This window comes from Typopeltis vanoorti, chromosome 15 (genome assembly GCF_054136105.1).
Source record: "Typopeltis vanoorti isolate ZY-2024b chromosome 15, IOZ_Tvanoo_1.0, whole genome shotgun sequence".
NCBI lineage: Eukaryota > Metazoa > Arthropoda > Arachnida > Uropygi > Thelyphonidae > Typopeltis > Typopeltis vanoorti.
In genome coordinates, this window is record NC_143563.1 from 17,532,796 (window position 1) to 17,549,732 (window position 16,937).

The 16,937-nt window shown below is 36.9% G+C and overlaps 1 protein-coding gene across 1 annotated transcript in view; it reads right to left on the bottom strand.

Annotated features, from left to right (window-relative positions):
• The window catches only part of LOC150098426 (putative palmitoyltransferase ZDHHC24), a 40,898-nt gene extending 26,360 nt beyond the window's left edge, over positions 1-14,538 (bottom strand). The window contains exon 1 of the mRNA XM_090405305.1: positions 14,456-14,538. The gene's annotated coding sequence lies outside the window, so the exon portion shown is untranslated. The remainder of the gene's footprint in view (positions 1-14,455) is intronic.
• Positions 14,539-16,937: the final 2,399 nt, after the last annotated feature.

A 16,937-nucleotide genomic window follows, 5' to 3' on the forward strand; every position in this document is an offset into this window, starting at 1 on the left:
TCTTAAATGTCAGGCAATTTCAAGTAGAGTGATGTGGGAAAATATCAGAATGGGGAACTGGACAATGAGACTTATATGTGCCTATGGTGCCAGAGAAAGTTCTACTAAGGTAGACGTGGAGGAATTTTTGATGCTTTAGAGAAAGCAACTGATACAATGAAAAGTTGGTCCTTGTTGGGGATCTAAATAGCAGAGTAGGAAATGATTGTCAGACATACAAAAATATTTTGGGAAAATTTGGAGAAAAGAGCAAAGCTAATAATAATGACAAATACTTGTTGAATTTCTGCTCAGGACATGGACTGGTTATTACTAATAGCATGTTCCAACATAAAAATGTGCACAAATTCACATGGAGAGAAGACACAAGGAATAAGAAAAGTCTCACTGACTATGTTATTGTTAATAGTGATGTTTTTTCTCTGGTGTGGGACACTAGAGTGTACAGAGGATTAGAAATTGGAAGTGATCACCATTTAGTCTTGAGCAGGATAAAATTGAATTTTATATTGAAAAGAAGAACACGTAAGAAAATTTTAAAGTGAATAAAAGTTGAACAGCTCCCAGATGTGAACTGTAGACTAAAATACACAAAGATTATTCAAGAAAAAATGAAAGAGTTTGAGAACAGGAACCAAACCTGGAGATTCAGTGAAGCCCTGAAAGAAACACTGATTGATTCAGCCAAAGAGGCATGTGGTGAGGTTGACTGCAAGGATAGAAAAATCAGAACTCTATAGTGGACACAGGAAGTTAGAGGCAGCGAAGGAAAAGAAGAAAGCACATCAAAAGTTCCAGGCAAATAAGTCTGATTGTGCTCTTAGAAAATACAAAAACAAATGTAAGAACAGAAAATAAATATCAAGAAGATGGCAAGATATTCTGGAGGTTGTCGAAGAAGCTCAGAAATGGAGGAAAGAGTGCTATAAAAGGAATCAGAGATGATAAAGGTGATATGAAAACTGGAGAAAAAGATATCCTTGACATAAGGAGTAATTCCTTTGAAAAATTGCGAAATGAAACCAGCAGTGATGACAGCCCAGTGATAAAAAAAACAATGACCAGGCATGCAATCAGGAAAACATATCCATACTTGAAGTAGAAAAAGCCATCAAAAGTCTGAAATGTGGATGATATTCGGCCAGAAATGCTCAAGTATGGAGGTATAAAAGTCTTACAGTGGCTGCACTGCATAGTTCAGAGGGACGAATTCCAGATGATTGGAGTAGAGCTCTCATAGTACTCATATATAAAAAGGGAAATAAAACTGAATGCGAGAATTACAGAGGTATTTCTCTACTGAGTGTTCCTGGTAAGATTGATGCCAGTATACTTGAGAAACGGTTGAGAAGGATTATGGAAGATAAGCTTGATGAAGAACAAGCTGGATTCAGGCCAAATAGAGGCTCTCAGGATCAGATTTTCACTTTAAGACAAATAGTTGAGAAATAATGGGAATATAAGAAGGATCTGTATTTAAGTTTAGTAGATCTAGAAAAAGCATATAACAAGGTGCCAACAAAGAAGCTATTCAAAATGCTACAGTTGTATGGTGTCAATGGGGTATAATATCAAGCAATACTTAGTCTTTATTTGAGTTGTAAGTCAGCAGCTACAATTGAAGTACAGGAAGATGGTTTAATATTAAATCTGGTGTCAGACAAGGATGTACACTATCTCCTCTGTTATTCATTATCTATATGGATCACATTATGAAAGAAAGTGGTATTAAATCTATTATTAAAACTGGAGATGTTAACGTCAGCTCTTTGCTTTATGCAGATGTTATACTTCTAAATAAATCTGCTACAAGTCTGCAAGATTCCCTGACTAAATTGAATAACTGTTGTAATAGATATGGTATGAAGGTCAGCAATAACAAGACAAAGACAATGAAAATAGGCAGAATCATTTAATATGTCAACTGTGTTGTGAATGGAGAACTTTTGGAATAAGTAAAACATTTCAGCTACTTAGGCACGATTTTTAGTGAAGATGGTAAATTAAATATGGAAATAGACAAGCTGGTATGGTAGGAAGTCAATTGAATAAATTCATATGGAACAAGAGCGAAATTAGTCAGAACACTAAATTAGCTGTATACAAGACAGTGTTCAAACCAGTTTTAACTTATGGATCTGAGAGCTGGGTCAGAAGTAAAACACTCGACCAAAGACTAGAGACCACAGATATGAGAGTCTTGAGAAAGATTAGGGGTGTGAACAGATGGCATCAATGGCAATATCATATCAAAAACAAGGATATTAGGAAAGAACTTAATATTGTTAGCATCAAGGAATGTGTTAGCAGATAAAATCTCAGGTGGTATTGTCACTTAAACAGAATGGGAGAGGAAAGATTAGCAAAACTGTGTTCTCTGCCAGGTTGGCAGGAAAAAGACCCAGAGGAAAACCAAGATATTATTATTATTACATCACACCTCCAGGGAGTCCAAAGACTCATCGAGGGAGGGCATCCACTCCAGACTCCTCGTCTCACCACTCCACCAACCTTCATCATCTAACACTAACATCATGTACCCCCGACTACCACCACTAGTACTTTCACAGACAATCACAAACATTTATGCCCACAGCGGGATTTGAATCCACAGCCTTTTGGCTGGAGAGTGGATATGCTAACCACTCAGCCAACCAGATATAGGTGGATTGATACAGTAAAAAGTGCCTTTGAAGATAGAAATATAAGATCTGACAATGTTGATGCCTTGACAGGTAATAGATTGATTTGGAGGAAAATTGTAGATAGGAAGTTAGTAATGATGTAAATTTTTCATGTACTATTATATCCTGGATGCCCCTTGAGGATAAATGTCAGGAATTTGATGATGAACAGAATGTATTAAAAAGGCACTTAAGGTATTGAACTAAATTTTTAGGAAATGACAACGTAAACTAAATCATTAATTATAAAAACTTTAATAACTACAGTACCTATATTTCGCCAATGTTACATTGCCATCTTCAGGGATCACAAAATAATATGTGCACGTAGGTACTCACCCTAAGCAAAAGAAAGGCAAGTGAAGTCAGTCCTAGAGTCCTAAAAGGTGCCCCCTAATTAATGGGCTAAATTGGGTTGTCTTGGCCATTGGGCTGACGATCTTAGAATGTATACCTTCCAGATTTGGAGCAGTCTCATGCACCTAAATTTGTCGAGGTTTGGGTAAGTTTTTCAGATCTGAGGCTGATTCAAGGAATAATCTTTCGTACTTGTACTTGCTGCAGTGTAATAAAGTGGCCATCATCCAGCATTTTCTGCGGTGGGTGTATAATGCATGGTCAGGCAGTCCTGAGTGGCTGTATTGGTGGAACTGGATATAGTCCTTGTGTTCCGATATCCTGATATTGGCTGTCCTGCCTGTTTGGCTGTAGTAGGAGTTTGCAACTGCAAGGGACCTGGCATACTCCAGATAGGTCTAGGGGAAGTGGCTGGTCTCTGGTTGAGCAGATAAAGAGTCTTTCCCTTATCTTCTTTCATTCCATCCACCTCTTTTTTTTTTTTTTTTTTTTGGAACAATCTCCCCTTACTGTTTATCCTACTGAATACAACCTCTAACTCTTTAAGAAAATATCAATAAGCTACCTCTTTCTCCTTAATCACCTATTCACAGGACCTATAAAACACACAGCACTGTGGTTTTATAGGTCCTGTGAACTTTCATGTGTGGGGTCATCATAAAAAAATGGCAAGTTATATAGCCAAACTACAAAGCTGGGAAGTCCCATTGTATCATTTACTGAATGGGAAAGATATCAGTAATGGGAATCCTTGAAAAGTGCTTAAATCAGGTAGTATATATCCCCAGAGTTCAAATAACAAATAGGGTGGGAATGAAACAGATGTGCAACTTTATTAAGCAAGAAATTCATACTAAGAAGATGATGTGAAAAGAATATTGCATAAATAAGAGTGAGAGGAGTTATAAAATATATAAAACATTGGCCAGAAAAGTAATGAGTATTGTGCAGAAAACTAAATCGAAGTATGAAAAGAAATTGACTAAAGGCAATCCAAAAGAATTTTATCATTATGCTGCAAGTAACAGAAAGATGAATATGGAAGAATAACTTTACTGAATGCAGAGGGTACTCTTGTATCAGAAGCTATAAAGATTGTTAAATTAATAAGTGCTCACTTTGCTTAGATATGTTAACCAAGTGCATGTACCATGGTGCACAGGGCTATTACTATATTGGATGAAGAAAGAGGTGTATGAGAATAAGGCTGAAGAGCTGTTGATCATCTGGATAAGAATTTGGCAATAGGGACAGATGGAAAATCAACATGTTTGCTAAAGAAACATTCAACCAAACTGGCTAGGACTTTGACATGTTTGTATAACTTGAGTCTCAGCTCAGGAAAGATATCACAGGAATGGAAAGAATGTACAACAATTTCACTTTACAAATGGGTAGTGCAAAAACAAATGTGTCTCACTACCGACCTAGCAGGATCTTTGGTGTGGTGGTGAAGATTTTTGAGAAGTTGGTAAGAACTAGCATATAGAAATGGGTTGACAGATAAGCTACTATACTCTGCAAGGAATAGCATGGGTTTATTAAAGGGAGGTCATTCTTTAGCAATTTACTCATATTTTATAACTATGTTACAGCTGAGCTGAATAAAGGGAAAAGATACAACATGACACTGTTGGATTTTGCGAAGACATTTGATAGGATACTACATGAAAGACTGTTCCATAAATTAGAGAATATGGGTTTGGAATACAAACTTGGATATGTAGATAATAGACAGAGGTATCAAAAAGTGGTATATGGTGGCTGCAAATCTGACAGATTTTATTATCATAAAATATTAGTTAAACGACTTCAGCAACACATACAGCATGATTATAGATAGACAGAGAGCTTTTGTCCCTTTGGACGGCTGTGCCAAGAATATATATCTTCTTTCTTCTCTCTGATTCCACCTTAAGCCTCTATGTATGACATTGCTGGACCTCCAAAAGGCCTTTGATAGCATCTCCCTTCCTACTCTCCTTCGAGCGCTGTCTATTGCTGGATGTCCAGAACCCTTTCTTTCCAATGTTATGGAGCTATACTTGGGTAGCTCCATCACTATCACTACAGGGTCCCGTGCAACTTCTATTCCCGCAGTGCGGGGTGTTCGCCAGGGATCCTCTATCTCCCCTTTTCTTTAACTGCATCATACATGAGTTTCTTCATTCTCTTCCTAGCCATATAGGCTACTCTCTAGGCGCTTCTTCCTTTAATGCTATGGTCTTTGCGGATGATCTTATTCTCGTAGCCTCTACTAAGAAAGGCTTGCATGAACTCCTTGCCAGGCAGTTGACTTCTCTATTCGAGGCCTTTCTATTAATGTAGAGAAGTCCTGCTCTTTAGCTCTTGTCCCCTCTGGTCGTGACAAGAAGCGTAAGGTGGAGACTATAGAGTTATCCCTGCAAGGGAGGCCGTTGCATGCTTTGACCATCCTGGAAGAGTGGAGATACCTTGGTATCATGTTCACCCCAAAGGGAAGGTCTTCTGTCCCTTCTATCCTAGAAGCTGGGATCACTTCTTTGAGGAAAGTACCTCTCAAGCCCCAGCAAAGACTGTTTCTCCTTTCCTACAATCTCCTACCTCGCTTTTACCACAAGTTGGTGCTTGGTAGGACATATATCTCAGTACTGTCCTGAATGGACAGGGCTATCCGTTCAGCCGTGAGATCATGGCTCAGACTGCCACTTGACACTCCTACTGCAAGGGTGAAGGATGGTGGGCTTGGGGTTCCATCACTTAGATGGCTGATCTCACGCCTGTGGCTGTCAAGAATCGCGCAGTTAGAACTATCTTCTTCCCCCATCTGCAGAGAGGCTTTCTATGGCCCATTAATACAAGAAGACTTTAGGTGGACTAAAGGCTGGTCCCATTATCAAGGTACTTTAATTGAGTCAGCACCCGCAGAACACAAGAGGTGGGCATCTCTGTTGCACTGTTCTGTAGATGGTGCTCCTTTAAAAGAGTCATATCTGGTGCCTCAACAGCATGATTGGGTAAGGGATGGCACCAGACTCCTCCCTGGGTTCGAGTATATTGACCTTATCAGGACGAGGATCAATGCCCTGCCTACTTGAGCCCGCACAGCTCAATGGGGTAGTGACAACTCCAACTTTAGGGCTGGCTGCCACTACAGTGAGACATTGTCTCATAAAGTCCAGTGTTGCTTCTGCACCCATGGGGTCCGTGTGAGGGGGCATGATGCCATGGTCTCCGTTCTGAACAACCGCTTTAAGAACAAAAGTTGGGAGACTGCAGTGGAACCACATTATAGGACCTCTGCGGGTTTGCGTAAGCCAGACTTAGTGATTAAAAGAGATGGTGACATTTGGGTAGTTGATGCCCAGGTGGTGGGAACAGGGCATCCACTAGCCTATAGCCATAATGATAAAGTGAACTACTATAAAAATAACCATGGTCTAATTAGTAAGATTCGGGAGGAGCATGGGGCAACTCCGAGGTTTACCAGTGCCACCATCTCTTTACATGGCATATGGAGAGCAGATAGTTATAAGGACTTAAAACAGCTTGGGCTTACGCAAAAGGATATAAAAGTTCTTTCCTTGAGGACCCTAGGGACACTGGTGGCATGGCATTGCCACCAGAGAATGACTACAATGATAACTAGAACAGGTATAGGGTAAAACGCTTGTAAAGGCTTAGGCTTATATCAAGTCTGGACGTGATGTAAGGGTAGTACTGCCCATAACCAGTACAAAGATTAATAAAAAATAAAAAAATTTAAAAAAATGACCAGTGGTGTATCTCAGGGCTCAGTCCTTGGGCCACTGTTATTCAATCTATACATTAATGACATTAGGAAGTGTCTACCAGGAGATGTGCAATTGTTTGCTGATGATGTGAAGATAGAACAATCAGGAATTCTACTGACATTCAGTACTTGCAGAATGATTTGAATAGGATGGAAATCAGAGCAAATGATAATGGCTATTCAGTTCAATGTTAGTTATGCACTTTGGTGTGATGAAATTTCCAACAGCATATAATAATAATATTATTAGACTCATCGAGGGAGGCCATATACTACATGCACCAACTATCATACTTATTCTTGAATTCATTCACTGCTTGTACACACACCGCATCCAATGGCAATACATTCCAATCATGCACCACACTATGAGAAAAAAATGTAGTCCTCACTCCCTTTTTAGCAGCATTCATTCTCAGCTTCCATATTAGTAGAGTAATGCTATAAGAATGGATGATACTAGGGATCTTGGCATTATAGTGGATAGGAATTTGAAGTTCAACGGTCATCCAATCAGTTTTTGCTATAGCAAAAGCTAATTGGATGTTTGTACAAATACCACAGAGGATAATGGCAATGTTGAAGTGAACCTTGACATGTAAGGATAAGGAATTCATTTTGCCTCTTTACAAGGCCTTGATAAGACAGCACCTGGACCTATGTACAGATTTGGTCTCTGGATTCCCAGAGGATACAGAAGCAGAGGAAAGGATGCAAGGGTGTAAATTTTGAGGAGAGATTAAGAGTATGTGGTCACAGATTCTAGTTAACAGGAGAAAGAGGGTCGATTGGATAGAGGCCTATGTACTTCTGAATGGGTGTGATTGGATATTGTCTGAAAAATATTTCCATTATATAGAATGCGGTGAGAGAGCATGTGGGCATCCATAGAAGTTAAGTTTGTTAACAGTTAAGGAAGGAGTAAGACCTAGATTTTTCTCTCATAGAGCAGTGTGTGAGTGGAACTGCCTCTTGAAGTGGTGAGTGCATCTAATGTGAATGAGTTTAAGGAAAGGTATGACAGCTGGTTTGGGCAACGTATAACCTCCCTTAATGAGTCTGAGGTCAAAGATAATAATAATTTACTTGATATCGGTTCCCTTAAAAAACATTTCTTTATTTAAATTCACTGAGTCCTTTTGTGGTGAACATAATAAAAGGAATGTTGCACTGAGAAAGTCTACACAATCTCTTGTAAGCAAAGTGATTTTTCTCTAACTTTCACTTCATTTTATTACAACTGATTTTTTAGTAATGTTAATTCAACATTTAAATAAGAGGTTTTCCCTACAACATATCAAGTAGTAAACAAATAGCAACAGAATGAAAGAGGAGAGGTTAGTTTGGTGGTTGTGAAGCAGAACTGATTGGATGCTTGTGTAGCTGTTGCTTATATTTTTATAGGATTGGAAAGATTATAAGATTAAGATTTTATAAGATTAAGAAGGAAAAAAAAAAGCAAAGGAAGATTGATGCCAGTAGAGCGGAACAGAACCCATGCAGAGCATCCAAGATGAACAGTTAGTACTTTACATTTTGTTTTAATAATTCAGTCAATTTTTAACATTTTCCCCCTCAAAATATGACCCCTTTAAAGTGTAATTTTTTTATTTAAAACAAAAGCCATCTTGTTTACAGCTAAAACAGAAAAAAAAAAAAAAAAATATATATATATATATATATATATATATAACTAATGTTTACAACAGATGGCTGAACACTTTTTCCAGTTCTCAACATGCACCACTCCAAAGTAGGGCTAACAATGGTAGCTTGCACTCTGGCACATTCAGTAATACCTTCATTAGAAATGTCAATTTCCTAGAAAACAAATACAGGTATTATCCTTCGATTAATGCGGTTAATTAATCCCTCGATGTTACCACGTATATCAAAATCGTGTTAATCAAATATAATAATCAATGGTAAAAATTACAATTTGTCCATGATCGATTACTGTATTAATGATTAGATTTATATGGTACTCTTTTAGGAAAGATAAAAAACGAAGAAAAGTAAAGGAAAGAAAATGTTTAATGAATACTTGTACCTACGTTAGTTACAATTTTTTTATCAAAAAAAGTTATCAGGAGTCGTTAGAACAGTTTTAGTTTTTTTCTTATCAGCATAAATTCTACGATAAGCAAAATGACTCTCTAGACCTCGGCAAAGAAGTGTTCTTCAATTCACATCTGAATCTGTATCCATTACTTGCTTCTTAAGCAATTCTAAAATGTGAAATATTCCATCCAGTTCTTTGATTGTTATCTCCTTTGGAACTTCATCTTTACATTTCATTTGTTCGGTGTCTTCATATGTACGTTGTTGTTCAATTTCAAGAAGATCGTTGTCGCTGAAATCTTTTGAGTTTGAATCCAATAATTCTCTAACATCTTCTGCATCAAAACCAAAGTCTTCACCAATTGGAACGATTTCTTCAACCACGTTGTTCACAGGATTTTGAGAACCACCTAAGTCATTAGCACATTCTGGCAAAAGGTTTTTCCAAACAGCTCTCATGCAGCTAAAAGACACTTGCTCCTAAGAATCATGAATGTTTTCAATTGCATGTTTAATGTTAAAAATTTTTTAAAAATTCTTGTAGCTTAATCGCATTTTCTCCTGTTGTTGTTTCTACAGCCTTTAAGAATGTCTTTTTAAGAAAATAGGCTTTGAAAGTTGCATTGAAACCCATATCCATGGGTTGTAGCAATGATGTCATACTTGGTAGAAAAAATAAAATTTTCACATCACACAGATCATTAAGAGAATTTGGATGACCAGGTGCATTATCTAAATGCAAAGTTCTGCTGTGTTTTTTATGGAGGAATGACGTCATCCGCTTACGACTTTCTTTCTCTCGGCCAGGAAACATCCTAGAGGCTTGCATGTTTTTGAGAGGTAATTTTAAAGGTGCGTTAATCAAAACTCTTGCCACATATATCAAGAGATTGTCGCAATTACTTTCGCTGCATTAATCAAATCCCACATTAAGCAAAACTGCATTAAGCAAGGGATAACTGTGCTGTTTTGCTTATAAATGTATTAGAATGATATATTAGTTATATAATCTCAGAGTGACACATTGCTTTAAAGTTTCATGTATAGAAAGAAATTCATCTACCTTTATCCCCACCTTGAAATGGTAAGGAGGCTTGCATGCACCAATGACTTCAATGCCTGCAGTAGCTAAACTACCAGAATGCATTTCTAACTGAGATTGAGAGAGAGTCCCTGATTCTCCATACTGTTTGGAACGAGTCTGGTTACAGTTCGCCCACCAATTAGAGACCCTTCGACACTTCTGTGCATGTCCCAAAAAGGAGAATCCATTCCGATAATAGGGTAATCAATCTGTCTTTTGGGATGAGTTTGTTTATTATTACAGGTCAGAAAATTTAGCTTTTCTTTTACGAACATTGTAGTTTTTAAAGTGTAACTATTTTGCTTGTATAACAGTTGGAAAAATGTACGTAGAGTATTAACAAAATTAAAAAAAGGTATAGCATAAAACAAAAATTTAACGAAATTTATTTTTAAGAAAGTTTTCTATAATATAAAAATAATTATACAGAAAAACAGAAATTTTTTTCAAATGAACTTAGATATTCTAAACTTACAGTTGAGAGAAAACTGAGACACTTTAATGTCCTAAATCAATTAATTGTAATTAATTGATTAAACTAAATTTATTATAGTCTGACCAAGTGAAAAATAAACTTTCAACATCTTTCTAAATCCAGAGTAATTTAATAAAAAGGTGGCACACCGTTTGGCAGCTCCTATAGGAGGTGACCTTGTTAATGCTTTTGCCTTGGTATCTCCACTTGGGCCTGGCTCCCACTAAAGAGACCTCAACAAAGGTCGAAACTAGTCTGGGTGGTGGCCCTTCCCTTAATGCATAACATTATACATATCCGCAAGGAGATATGTTTTGCATTATGGGATATGGGAGATACTGAGATAGGAGTGTTGGTAGCTTGCTCCACCTTTACAAGGTGTTGTACCACTTTATCCCAGTCCTGAAGATACTTTCAGGAGCAAACTTTGTTTGCACACACTTGGATAAAGGATTAAACTAAATTTATTATAGTCTGACCAAGTGAAAAATAAACTTTCAATATTTAGATGATTGGATCAAGATATTAGAACACCAAGGAGAAGTGTATTTTATTTTTATTTTTTTCTCTTATTCAAAATATAAATGAGATCTAATTATAAATGCAATCAGTTTTCAATGTTTGTTTGTGACTATTTTGGGCATTAATATATACAAAAAGGAAGATGATTTCAATGAAAACCAGTTCTCTTATATAGCCTTGGCACACTTCTTGGAGAACCAAGATTTATATAAAGGAGAAGATTTTAAAGTGGAATGGGAATAAATATTGCATCCTTCATGCATTCAGTGAAAATGTTTTGATCATAAAACTAATCATAATAATCCAACTAAGCAAATGAGGCACAGAAAGCCCAATGTTCATCCCAAATGACATTCTTATAATGCCATACAACACATGGATGAGAGCAACTAGGTGAATGTTGCTCTATTATTATTATTATTATCAACAAATCTCCATGGAGTCAAGAGACTCATCATGGGAAGTCCCACTCTCACATTCACAGCTCATCATACCTCAACTTAAATGCATTCACTGTCCCAGCACTCACCATATTCTCAGGCAATGCATTCCAATCACCCACCACTCTCCTTACAAAAAACCTCTCCTCTCTGTTCATACCCACCTTATACAGCTTCCAGGGATGGCCTCTCATTCTCCCCCACCTGCAGATATTCTAAGAAAAATCTCATCCATACTAACTAGTGATTACTCCTATCAACTTATACGTCTCAATCATGTCTCCCCTCTTCCTTCTATCCCCTAGGCTCTGTAATCTGCATTCTCTCAATCTGTCCTCATATTCCACATTTCAGAGACCAGAAACCAACTTGGACTCTCTCTTCAGCATCTCATCATCCTTTTGAAAACCTGGCAACCAAATCTGTGCACAGTAATCCATATGCGGCCTAATCCAGATTTTGTACAATAGAATCAAAACATCCTTACTTCTAAATGTCAGTGTTCTCTGCATAATTCCCGTAATCTGCTGCATTGTCCTCATAATTTTAGCAAAACGTTCCACAAAATTTAATGTCCCTATCCACCAAAATATCCCCACTAATCCTATACTCTGCATCCCATCTTTGCTTCCCAAATTTTAAAAATTTACACTTTGCAACATTAAACAGTATCCCTACACACTTGCCCATTCAGAGAGTCTATTTAGGTCCTCTTGCAAAGTTTTATCTGCTCTACTTCTCCTAACTCTCCCCAACTTTGCATCATCTACAAACAACTGTATATCATTTAAGTCCTTTCCAATGTCATTCACACACAAATTAAACAACAACAATGGCCCCAAAACAGATTCCTGGGGCATACCACCAGTGACTTTCCTCTTCTTGGATATCACTCCCCCATACACAACCTGTTGATACCTATCACACAGCCAATCTCCAATTCAAAGCACTAATCTACTATCCAAGCTCTATGGAAGAAGCTGTGATCTGCATTATGCACAGGACAAAACATCAAGTGTATGTGTATCGAGAAGGATCACTAGTGAAGAAGAAATCAAGAATGTCTGGAGACTGGTTAGGTATTCTGGTAGGCATGTGAGCAATTTATGCAAGCTCACTGGTGATAGAAATTTACCAGGATCTCTACCTGCTTGATCTGTACAGATGGAAAAGAAAAGCCAAAATCTTCAAAGAAGATCTTACTATTAAGATAGCTAGACTGAAGAAAATCAACATTTAAAAGAATTCATAAGTTCAGAATAGTTGGTATCACAAGAAGAATGATAGAGACAACCAATAAATCTGTCAGAATGGGCTGAGACAATTTTAGCTACAAGACCAAAATCAGATTTTAAGTTGCAAACTCTATCATGGTATGTCCAAGTGAACATATGCACAAATACCACCTCAAGATGAAAAGAACCAAAGAAAATGTAATTGAGAACAACATAGGTGAGCAGTGTTTAAAGTATGGGAGGTTTTCTAAGGTGGAGGTGGAAATTAATGTCGCTGATGTAATTAAGACCATATATATTTGTGATGTGAAGGCTTTGGTTATCTACATGCACACTATTTCTCTTTTCTTGCCTTTTTATAGTTACTGTTTTTAGTTAAGTTGAAATTTGGAGAGACATGGAATTTATAGTAATAGATTCCTTACTAAGCTCTATACAAAGAGAATTTACCCAACCCTCAGCGAATTGAGGCTTCAGCAGTCCCCCATCTACGTTCCCCTATTCAAACTGAAGTCAGGGTGACCACCATTAGTACTTTCATACTAGATCTGGTACTTTTTTTTTTATAAATTTTTAGTGTTCTAATACATTCGCCAACATCTAGTACTTTCTTCCTTCCAAATAATAACAACAACAACAACATGAGAGTTAGACATATGAGTTTAATATTTTTCTATTCTCCCACCTCCCCATATGTCATATTCAGTGACACAAGCATGATTTCTCTTTTTGTCCCCCCCCACTGTTCCCGAACATTCTCTCCCCCCCCCCCCCCCAATCCCATACTAACACAATACGACTGCCATTAGCCAATGAAAATATATTCTTTGCTATCCAAACACTTCTTGCATGTTATAAGATCATTACAACAATGAAAACAAGTGGAAAAGTAAATATTTTAATATGAGTAACCACCTTTTATTGATGCACAGTGTAATTTGAACCCCATTGAAAGATAAATCCAGCTGACAGTGGTCAGTTTTTAGACATAGAAAATGTGTATATAGGGGCATTATGAAGAGCTTGATAGAGAATGGCAACTATAGAAGACTGTAGAAGCATTGAAAAAAGTCAGGAATTTATGGTTTTTTTGGAATAAAGTTTTTGAAATGAAAAATGCTGTACAAACTCCTTGATGAATGGACTGCTTTTGACAAAAGAAAAATTGAAACATTCATCAGCTACAGATTTCACTATTTCTGAAGAGTTAATTTAGCAAAATCTGCTAAAAATAATGAATAAATACTTCCAGCATTTCTCTTGTGAGTGGGAACCTCGGTATATGTAAATAGCATATTAAATAACAGAAAATTTAATGTCACATTATTTTAAACACTAAATTGAGATTAAAATTATATAGTAAATTAATACACATGTTAAGTGCTAGTTACAATTGGGACTTCTATTATGATTGACAACTGCTGCTCTTGGACTCATAGATGACTACAGTAAGGTGTGTTTTGGTTTTTTTGTTTTCATATTTATCATACATGTGTTAATTTAACAGTTTTACATTGAGTTCATCTATGATAATAAGGTAGTAATATCGTGAAATGCCCTAAATATAGTGAAACAGAAACAAATAAAAATTTAGTACTTTTTTTTTTTTTTTCAGATTTAGTACCTTTTTCCTGCATAAGTTGGTACTAAATATTTTTGCTGGGTAGTCACCCTGACTCAAGTACACCTGGAAACAACCAAATTAAAGGGAATCAGGTTCAGTTCGGTGCACTATCTACCAGTCAGTCTGCAAAACAACCATTTTAAAGCTACATCCTTAACAATGTTTCTAGAAAAGTATTATTTTAATACAGGATAAACGTACCTTTAGATTATCTGCAGGCTATTGTTTATTTTTCCTCACAAATTAATACAACTGCTAAAAGCAAACTAAACATTAGACGCCCAAATCAAATTTCGGAGGAATTGATCAATGCGCGCTTCATACACCTAGCGACATCACTAACAAATAATTCAAATTTAGAGCTTTAAAGCCTCTTGCTAGATTATAATTATACCTGGTACTTTCAAAAAGAAACAACTTGATATAGAAAAATTTATTAATTATTTTTTTTTGGCAAAACATACCACATAAGTAAGCTATAAATGAATAACACGATCAGTTATTTAGCAGTCAATTAAGTTCACATAACATAATAATAATAATTATTCCCTCGATGAGTCTTTTGACTCTCTGGAGGTTTCACATAATAATTTCCGAAATTGAATATATTACCCCTCCCTTCCCGTTTTTCGAAAATATTGAAGCGCCATGTGCGTAACTACTGTCAAAATCTTTTCTCTAACAAACGAGGAATGAGATTCCTTCTTTAAAATAGCGCAATAATGGCAACCGTCTGCCTAAGTTTATTTTTTAGTTTATTTGTCAGTTTCATTCAGCAGTTGTTTTCCACATCATATTAAATATATAGTCTGGTGCCAACTTTAACTACGGTACTTCAAGGAAGAAAGGGAGAATTGGCTTGGGTTTATTTGAATTTAAAGCCAAAGAAACTCAAGCTATGAGGCCAGTGTATTATGTAAATTGCATTTGTTCTAATAGCCAGTTTACTTGCTTTGCTGAGGAAAAATGTGAATTTCGGGGAGGAAAACCATGTTATCCTGTATCAGACCGGAAAAACTCATCTTCAGTGAAAAAGCATCGATAAAGGTTCTTCGCATCCCTAGACGAGATTCAGAAAGGTTGGAAGAACGAAGAACTGAAATTTATGGAACAACTGAGTGATAATTCCTTAAGCGCGCGCAAACACACAAGAAAAAGAAAAAGAACGCCATTTATTCAACTTGTATTTATATTTTATCGGTCTTTTATTCACTGAAATGTGTAATCGAAGCCGTTGAGCCTTATTTAATTTTTGAGGACTGGTGGATAGGCAATTACAGATACCTTTCCCAAGGATATGAATGGTTTTTAATAAGCATCCGTGGAGGAGAGTATGGCTAACGACTGCTGCCATCTCGTAGTCTCTAACCTTACCACAATATAGATTATTATTATTATTATTATTATTATTATTATTCCTGACACCTCCAAGGAGTCCAAAGACTCATCGCGGGAGGACACCTACAACTTTCTCAACTGATACAACTGTCTCAACCACTACACCGAACCTCTACTACAAATTATCTCCATCAACGACATCTACCGCCCACCTCCACCTCAATTAGTATTCTATGTCTGTAAATTGCGTGTGTTCTGAAGGGCCGATATGTCTGTATGCGGGATGAAAAACCCGAATTTCTGGGAGAAAAAACCCTGCTACCTCCGTATGAGATCGACTAACTCACCTTCGATTGAAAATCGTCCAGATAAAGATTTCTCCCGTCGCGACGAGAATCGAACTTAGGCCTGTTCCAATTGAAGGGCGCAATGTACCGCTGTTCTTCCAATTGCGCTACGGAAGCGCTTAAAAAAAAAAAAAAAACTTTCCAAAGGCATTAATCATCGCATATCACGATCGATTCCTCACCTCCACCCTCAATAATCCCAAGAGAAAATACAACAGTTAAACTCGCAAAAAGATGTGATCTGCTCGCAGCCAGTGAACTATTCATTATTGTCTGAAACAACAGCGTTCTCTAGTTGATTTTCCTTTTCCTGTTTCCAGCCAACTGGGCAGTCTGGTTGGATGGGGGCAGGCGCATTGGTCATAATGCTTTGAATCATGAGTAGTATATTGTTGATTTTATCCATAAATGAAGATCAACAAACAAAGATTTGCAGACTTAGGTAAAAGACAATAAGATAATGTAATTTCTTATCAAGCATTACTTTTTTTGATCAAGCGAAATTAACACCTAAAAATTACATTCTATTTGCTACATCAACCGTCATGGTAATTTGATAATATTGTGATACACCATTATGTGTGTATTTCTGGTTTAATTCGCCAGAGAAGACAATTTGTTGGTTAACTACCAATTTGTTATAAATGTAACAAATATGGTGAAAATCAGCAATAAAAACAAAAACTATGAAAATAGGCAGGAGTATAGAAAACATCAAGATAGTCTGTTGCCGCAGTATGACAGAGTAGAGTTGAGAAGGAATGCCATAATTGCGAATGACTCTATGCATAGGTTATGCAGGAGGAGTGTTGAGTAAGTTCGACGGACGAAACGACTTATACAAGAAGGATGGTTTGCATCTGGATGGATTTGGTGTTTGGAGACTGGAAAAATTGTTGCTGAATAAAGTGAAAGTGGATGTATAGAATCAGGGAAAGTAGAGCTTTTAGGGAGGGTGAGAAGCTGTTAAGTGGATATGCAGACATCAGTGAGGCAGT